The sequence below is a fragment of the Strigops habroptila genome, chromosome 9 (assembly GCF_004027225.2).
Source record: "Strigops habroptila isolate Jane chromosome 9, bStrHab1.2.pri, whole genome shotgun sequence".
Classification (NCBI taxonomy): domain Eukaryota; kingdom Metazoa; phylum Chordata; class Aves; order Psittaciformes; family Psittacidae; genus Strigops; species Strigops habroptila.
The window spans coordinates 22,840,366-22,846,657 of NC_044285.2; positions in this window are offsets into that span (position 1 = coordinate 22,840,366).

The following is a 6,292-nucleotide window of genomic DNA, read 5'->3' on the forward strand; positions in this document are numbered from 1 at the left end:
TCTACCCAGAGGTGCTTCAAAAATAGGCGTAGAAAGCACCAGTGTGAGCTGCTGGGGATGGGTTAGAGGGGCACAGATACAGCGGGGGCACCCTCTGGGCACAGGGATATCAGCGCTGGGGTTTTAATGAAGACACAATTCCAGCTCTGTGGATGGCTGCAGGAAGGAGGGTGCTGGGAATGCCGACTGGGAATCCTCTCCCAGGGCTGCGGGGAGAGGAGCCAGCGCTGGGGAGTCCCCCGCAGGGGTGGAACTGGGCCGGGGGCTCTGCGGGGCGCGGGGCAGCCGCTGCCGCAGGCCTGGTCCTTGTCTTTCCCGTGGCGGGGTCCCGCGCGCCTCCCTCCCTCCCGCACGGGCCGGTGGTACCAGGAGCTGCGGTGCCGGGAGCAAACCCCCCCCCCCCGGCCCCCCCGCGGCCGGTGCTGGCGGGGCCCGTGGTGCGGGTGCGCGCGCTTCCCCCGGGAGCCGCGCGGCGCGGTCCGCTCCCCCTGCCCTACTTTCGGGGCTACGTCAAAGCCGGAGCGGGGCTAATCCCGGCCCGGCCGCACGCGCGGGAGCGGGCAGCGGGGCCCGGCCTCTCCCGGCGCGCTGTGCCCCCGGTGTCCCCCCGCGCCGCCCCGTGCGGGGACCCCGCCGGGCAGCGCCAGTGCCCGAGCCCGCGGGAGCCCCAAACACCCACCGCGAGAGTGGCGGGAGCAGAATGAAAGTAAAAGGCACATTTAAAATCAACAAATAAAAGGCTTTTTGGTGGCTGGTTCTTCACGTTGGCGCTGGGCTTTAGTTTTTTTAATGCAGGCTATAAATAACCTGTAAAATATTTTGCTTGGGCCAGTTCTGAGCGTGAAATCCCAGCGCTCCTCTTCCCGTGCCACGGGACGGGGGTGCGAGAGCCAGGGCCTCCCCGGGCCCCCCCGGGGTCGGGGGGATCCTCCACCCTTCCTCGCTGGGAGCAGGGGGTTCCGTGTCCCTGATCACTCCCAGCCCGTGTGGCGTAGGGAATGGTCTTCCCCAGAACGAGCCTGGCTGAGCCCCGGGGTGGGAGAGGAGAAGAGAGGAGAGGAGGTGACACCCCCCCAAAACACAACGGTGGAGGGAGGCTCTGCCTGGCACAGCATGAGAGAGTGGGGCAGGGCAGGAAGGGCTACGTTGGTGTTTTAGGCAGGGGACCGCCCCATTCCCAATTTCCCGGTGCTTCCTTCCCCCTGGGCCGGGACAAGGGTGGCCTGTGCTCCGACCCCGCTCCGCCAGACCCTCTCCAGCCTCCGCGGTGGGCCCGGCCGGGGGTGCCCGGACACCCCCGACCCTCCTGCGGTGGCACCCGGTGCCCGGGCAGCGCATCCCGGCGTCCGCCGCAGCCGCGTTTCCGTGGAGATGGCATCTCCCGAGCCCGCACCGCCGGAGCGGGAGGGTTTCCATGGAGATGCCGTATCCAGCACGGCACAACCTGAGCGAGAGATTTCCGCCGAGATGCTGTAGCCGGGACCTCGCACCCGCAGCGGCGCAGTGCCCGCGGTGGCACCGGCCGCTGCCCACCCCGGGCTTGGAGCAGCCGCCAGCCCCGTTGTCACCCGCCCGGGGTGTGTCGTGCTGCAATGCCACATTCAGGGTCTCCTGGAGGTGACGGGTCTCTGCCTGGGGAGGGGAAGTCCCTGTACCCCCCTGATGACTTTGTCCCTGCTGCCACCCTGCAGTTCCCACAGCGATGTGCTGGGCACATCGGTGCCAGGGAGGGATGTCAGGGCCACCAGAGGTGGTGGGGGAGCAGGGGATCCCCAGAGTGAAGCTTCCCAAAGCCTCAAGCCACGAAACCCCCTCCCCAGTGCAGAGGTGGAGTCGCTTTGGCCCCAGTGTGGGGTTCAAAACATCAACCTCCAAGTCCCTGCAGGGACCTGGGCATTGCGCTGGGCCCCAAAACCCGGGGAAACTGGGGAACTGAGCCCCAAACCAGCAGTAGCCCAGAGCCGGGGGGTGCCTGGCCAGGCTCTGGAAGAGCCACAGCCTCAAAAACCTCCGGGGAAGGGGGGCGGGAATTAAGGGTCCTAAAGCGGCAGGTTTGAGGCAGAGCGGGGGGTGAGCGGAGGCTCTTCACACAGATGTCCTCACGGCAGGCAGTGGCACAGCGACGGGTGCCCTGGCCAGTGCTGTGGAAGCAGCTTTCGTTTGAATGCAGCCACCGCAGAGGTCACAGTCAGTCATTCTGCACACAGAGACACCCCGAGCCCACAGAGCCCGGGAGCACAAAGCAGGGCTGGGACCCCCTCCGTGGGACACCCTCCTCGGGACACTCTCATGCCTGTGCTGTGCCCACAGGAGATGCGGGGCTGGCTCAGCTGCCCTGGCCCCCCTCGCAACCCCACTCTCTGACCGCATCCTGTCCTGGGCCCCTGCAGGGGCTGCTCTGCTCTGCTCATCCCTCCCTGCATCCCCACAGAGAGTGGCAGCCCTCACCCTGTGGAGCTGCAGCCAGGAGCCAGGGCGATGCCTGCGGCTGGGCATCAGTGGCCGCTCCAGCCCCAGGCTCCTGAGGATCCCAGGCCCCCGCAGCACGGTCATCCTGGTGCAGCTGCTGTCTCTGCAGGCACGGGCTGTCGGAGCAGTGTGTTGCACGCAAACACCGGCTCTCTTTGTCTCCAGTTACAATTAGGATCCTCAGTGGCTCCCAAATCCGGACCTGGGGGCTTGGGGCTGGAGGATGGACAATAAAGGAGCTGGGGGCCGGTGCAGGAGCTGGGAGCAGGGGCAGGCCCAGTGCTGCCCACAGCGAGCTGCCCTTCAGAGCCTTCAACCGTGTGGTCCTTGGAGAGGGGCTGGAGCAGAGCCAGGGCTTCCCATGGGCACCCCTCCAGCCCCTCTGGGCTCGTCGCCTGTTTTCTGGGGCTCCCCAGGCACCCCCAGCTCTGCCCACCCACTGCACCCATCCCCTCTCCATCACTTTGCCCTGCCTGCTCCTGCCTGAGCTGCCAGCTCTTCTCTCAGCCCCCAGGCACAGCGCAGTTCCTCCTCACCTCATCCCAAATTCTCACCTGCCAGCAGTGTCCTCCCAGGCCAGCGCTTCTCCCGGGGATGCAGAGGAGGAGGATGGCAGCAGAGGCAGCAGTGTATGGCCTCCTGTCTGCCCCGCTCACTGCAGACGATGCCTCAGTCCTCCACGCTTCTCCAGCCAGCACGGAGGCGGGCCCCAAAGAACCCTCTGGAGCACGTGGGGAGGAAGAGGCCAGCCCCGGGCTCCCCATGAAAGGTTCAAGGTGAAGCAACCCAAAGCTTCGAACCACCAACCCCCTCCCCAGTGCAGAAGAGGCATCGCTTTATCCCCAATGCTGAGTTCAAACATCAACCTCCAAGCTCTTGATGAAGAGGTTCGGTTTGTCACACAGGAGGTGGGACTCGATCACACGTCCCTCCTCAGGCCCTGCCGTGAGCCCCTTCGGAGCAGGGAGAAGAGTGGCTGCAGGACTCATCCTGCTGCTCCTCCTCGTCCTCCAGGCACGAGCAGGCAGGACGAGAAGGTGCTGCTCCAGCAAGGGGGTCACCTTCTAGATGCACCTTCCAATGTGCTGCAGAAGGGTTTGTCATCGGAGTAGGGATGGCTGGTGGGAAGCGGGAAGACAAGGTCTGCAGGTGGAGCTGATGCTCCTCGTGGGGTTACCGCACCAGGCAAGGTGTCTGCCCACCATGGACGGACCAGCACACAGGCTCCTGCTTCAGAGCAGAAGGAAAAGCCCCAGGAAACCTGGAGACCGAGCACTGGACCCTGTGACAATGGGCACCCCATCCATCGAAATGGGAAGCCCCTGGCCTTAGAGCTGGTTTCACGGGCACGACTCCATCCACCCCATGATGCTGAAGCTCTGGAGCAGGGAGGTCCAGTGCAGGACTGGCCGGGGGACAAGGGGCTTGTGGGGTGCACACATCGCATGAGGCATTGCGCCGTCACTCCTCTCCTGGCGCCAGGAGCTACACATCGCTCCCACTGGAGTGGGAGGAGGCTCCGAGGTGCCCCCTGAGCTGAGACATCCATTTGGATCTCCTGGCGTCCCAGCCCAGCTGGAGAGTGGCCCTGGGACTGGCAGAGACCAAAAACGTCCCAAACAGGGTTTGAGGTCGCCACGCACGGCCCAGCAGCGAGCAGAGTGTGCGGTCTGACAGCGGTGTTCCTGCAGCCAGTGCTTAGCCAGGCATGCGAGTCAACGTGTTCCCATTCCTGGCGAGGGGAGGTGGCGGTGATGTGGATCCTGCCCAAATCCAGAGGGAAGGGGCAAAGTAAATAAATAAAACCTAAATCAAAGTGCATTTTTGCAGTGCATATCGACAGATAATTCATGTTGGCCTTCCTGCAAGTCAGCCTGTGACCAGTGTCTGATGAACCATGCTCCCGAGGAGGGATGCTCCTCATCCCCAAGGCTTTCCCTGGAGCACCAGCAGGAGGGACCACAGAGTTTTTCAGGACCATGTTCTAAAGATCTGGGGTGCAAATAATCCCAGCCTGAAGATGGTGAAGTGTTGGTAGGTTCTGACTAAAGCAGGAAGGAGCAGTGTTGGAGGACGTGGTGCTGGGATGCAGACCCCGCTCAGCCGGCACCACACATCCCTGCATGCAATTCCTGCAGGGATGGGGCGAGGACAGCTGCGGTATGGGGCCATTGCCTGGTTTTAATTGCACCAGGATGCAAACAAGGCAGGTCCTTATAAACCCAGGGCCGGTTGTGGGCTGCACCAGCCCAGCTTCCACCCATCCGCCCAGGCTCCAAAACACCTCCTGGAGCATCTTCCCTGCCCACAGCACAGCTGGAGGCAGCAGGTAGGGGAAGGCACGGACAGAACGGGGTTGAGATGGAGTGATTCCCCTCTGCAGGAAGTGTGCCCTTGCTCCTGGCCTTCCTCTGCTCAGCCAGGGATCTCTGCCTTGCCCTGGTGCTGTCACCCCTCATGTGACACCCTGCCACACCTCACGTGTCACCCTGCTACACCTCACGTGTCACCCTGCTATCCCTCCTGCTGCTATCCCCAAACCTCACCCCAACCCTGGGTGCCTGCCCTGCCCACTCAGCACTGTCCTGCCCGCTCAGCACCGTCAAGCCCACTCAGCACCGTCGTGCCCGCAGGCCCCAAACCACATCCCCAAAGGGACAATGGGCCATGTCCTGCCCAAGGTGGCTGAGGCCTTTCTGGCAAAGGAAAGGAGCTTGATGCCTTTGCAAGGGTTTTTCCCCTTGGGCAGAGGGAAGGCTGGTGCCGACGCTGCAGAGGATGCTGCTGGCAGCGGCAGGTGAGACTAGGGAGGGTGCAGGTGCCACCCTATGTGTGCCAACCAGGGGGACCCACCACGGGGCGTGCCCTGTTGGGTGACCCCGTGTCCCGACGGATGTCACACACATCGGGATGAGGCGAGACGTGGCCATTGGACAGGCCAAATCTGGGACTGAAGACGGGCACCGGAGCAAAGTGGCAGGTCCCGGACACACGCCCTGGTGCAGCACCATGCTGCAGGGGGGGCCCTCGGCAGCCCCTCCGGGCTCGGGGGACCCCCAGCCCAAACCCACGGCCGTCCCGCATCCTCAGCGTGGGCCCCGAGCCCTCACCCACTGCCAGTGCCGGCCCCTGCCGGGGCCCCGTGAGGCACCCGGTACCCGGCTGCCCGCCGTTCCCCGGTGGGACGGGTGTTTCCTGCGCATCCCCGGCAGACCCTCGGGGGCAGGATTGAGTCCCCGTCCCGTCCAGCACCCGCCGGTTCTGTGCAGAAACGGGGAAATGGGGGACCCCCCCCCCCCCCCCCGCGGTGGGCTGCAGCGAGAGGCTGCGGAGGCAGCCGGTGCGCGGGGACCGGGGCGGGAGCTGCCAGGACGGAGGCGTCGGATGGGGCGGGCGGGCTGCGGGGCGGGGGCCAGCCCGGGGGGAGGCCGGGGCGAGGGGCCGGCCCGGGGGAGGCCGGTCTGCCCGGGGCAGGGGAGGGGGCGGCGGGGCGGTGCCTGGGCCGGGGCCGGGCAGCGTGGCAGAGCCGGGGCGGACGGTGCCCGCACAGCGGGGCCGCGCCAGGGCGCTGCGGGGCCGCCGGTCCCGAGGCCCGTGCGGGGCCCGTACGAGGCTGTCAGCCGCCGGGGCGGTGCGGGGCGGGCCCGGTAAGGCGACCGGAACGGAGCAGGCCGGGGCGCGGCCGGGCACCGCGGGGGCCGCCCCGCGCCGGGCACCGGAGGGGGTGTGTGTGTATGTGTGCGGCGGTCGCCGGGCCTGCGGGCCCCGGTGCCGCGGGCGGGGGCCGGTGAGAAACTTCCATCCACCGCACCGCGCCGTGCCG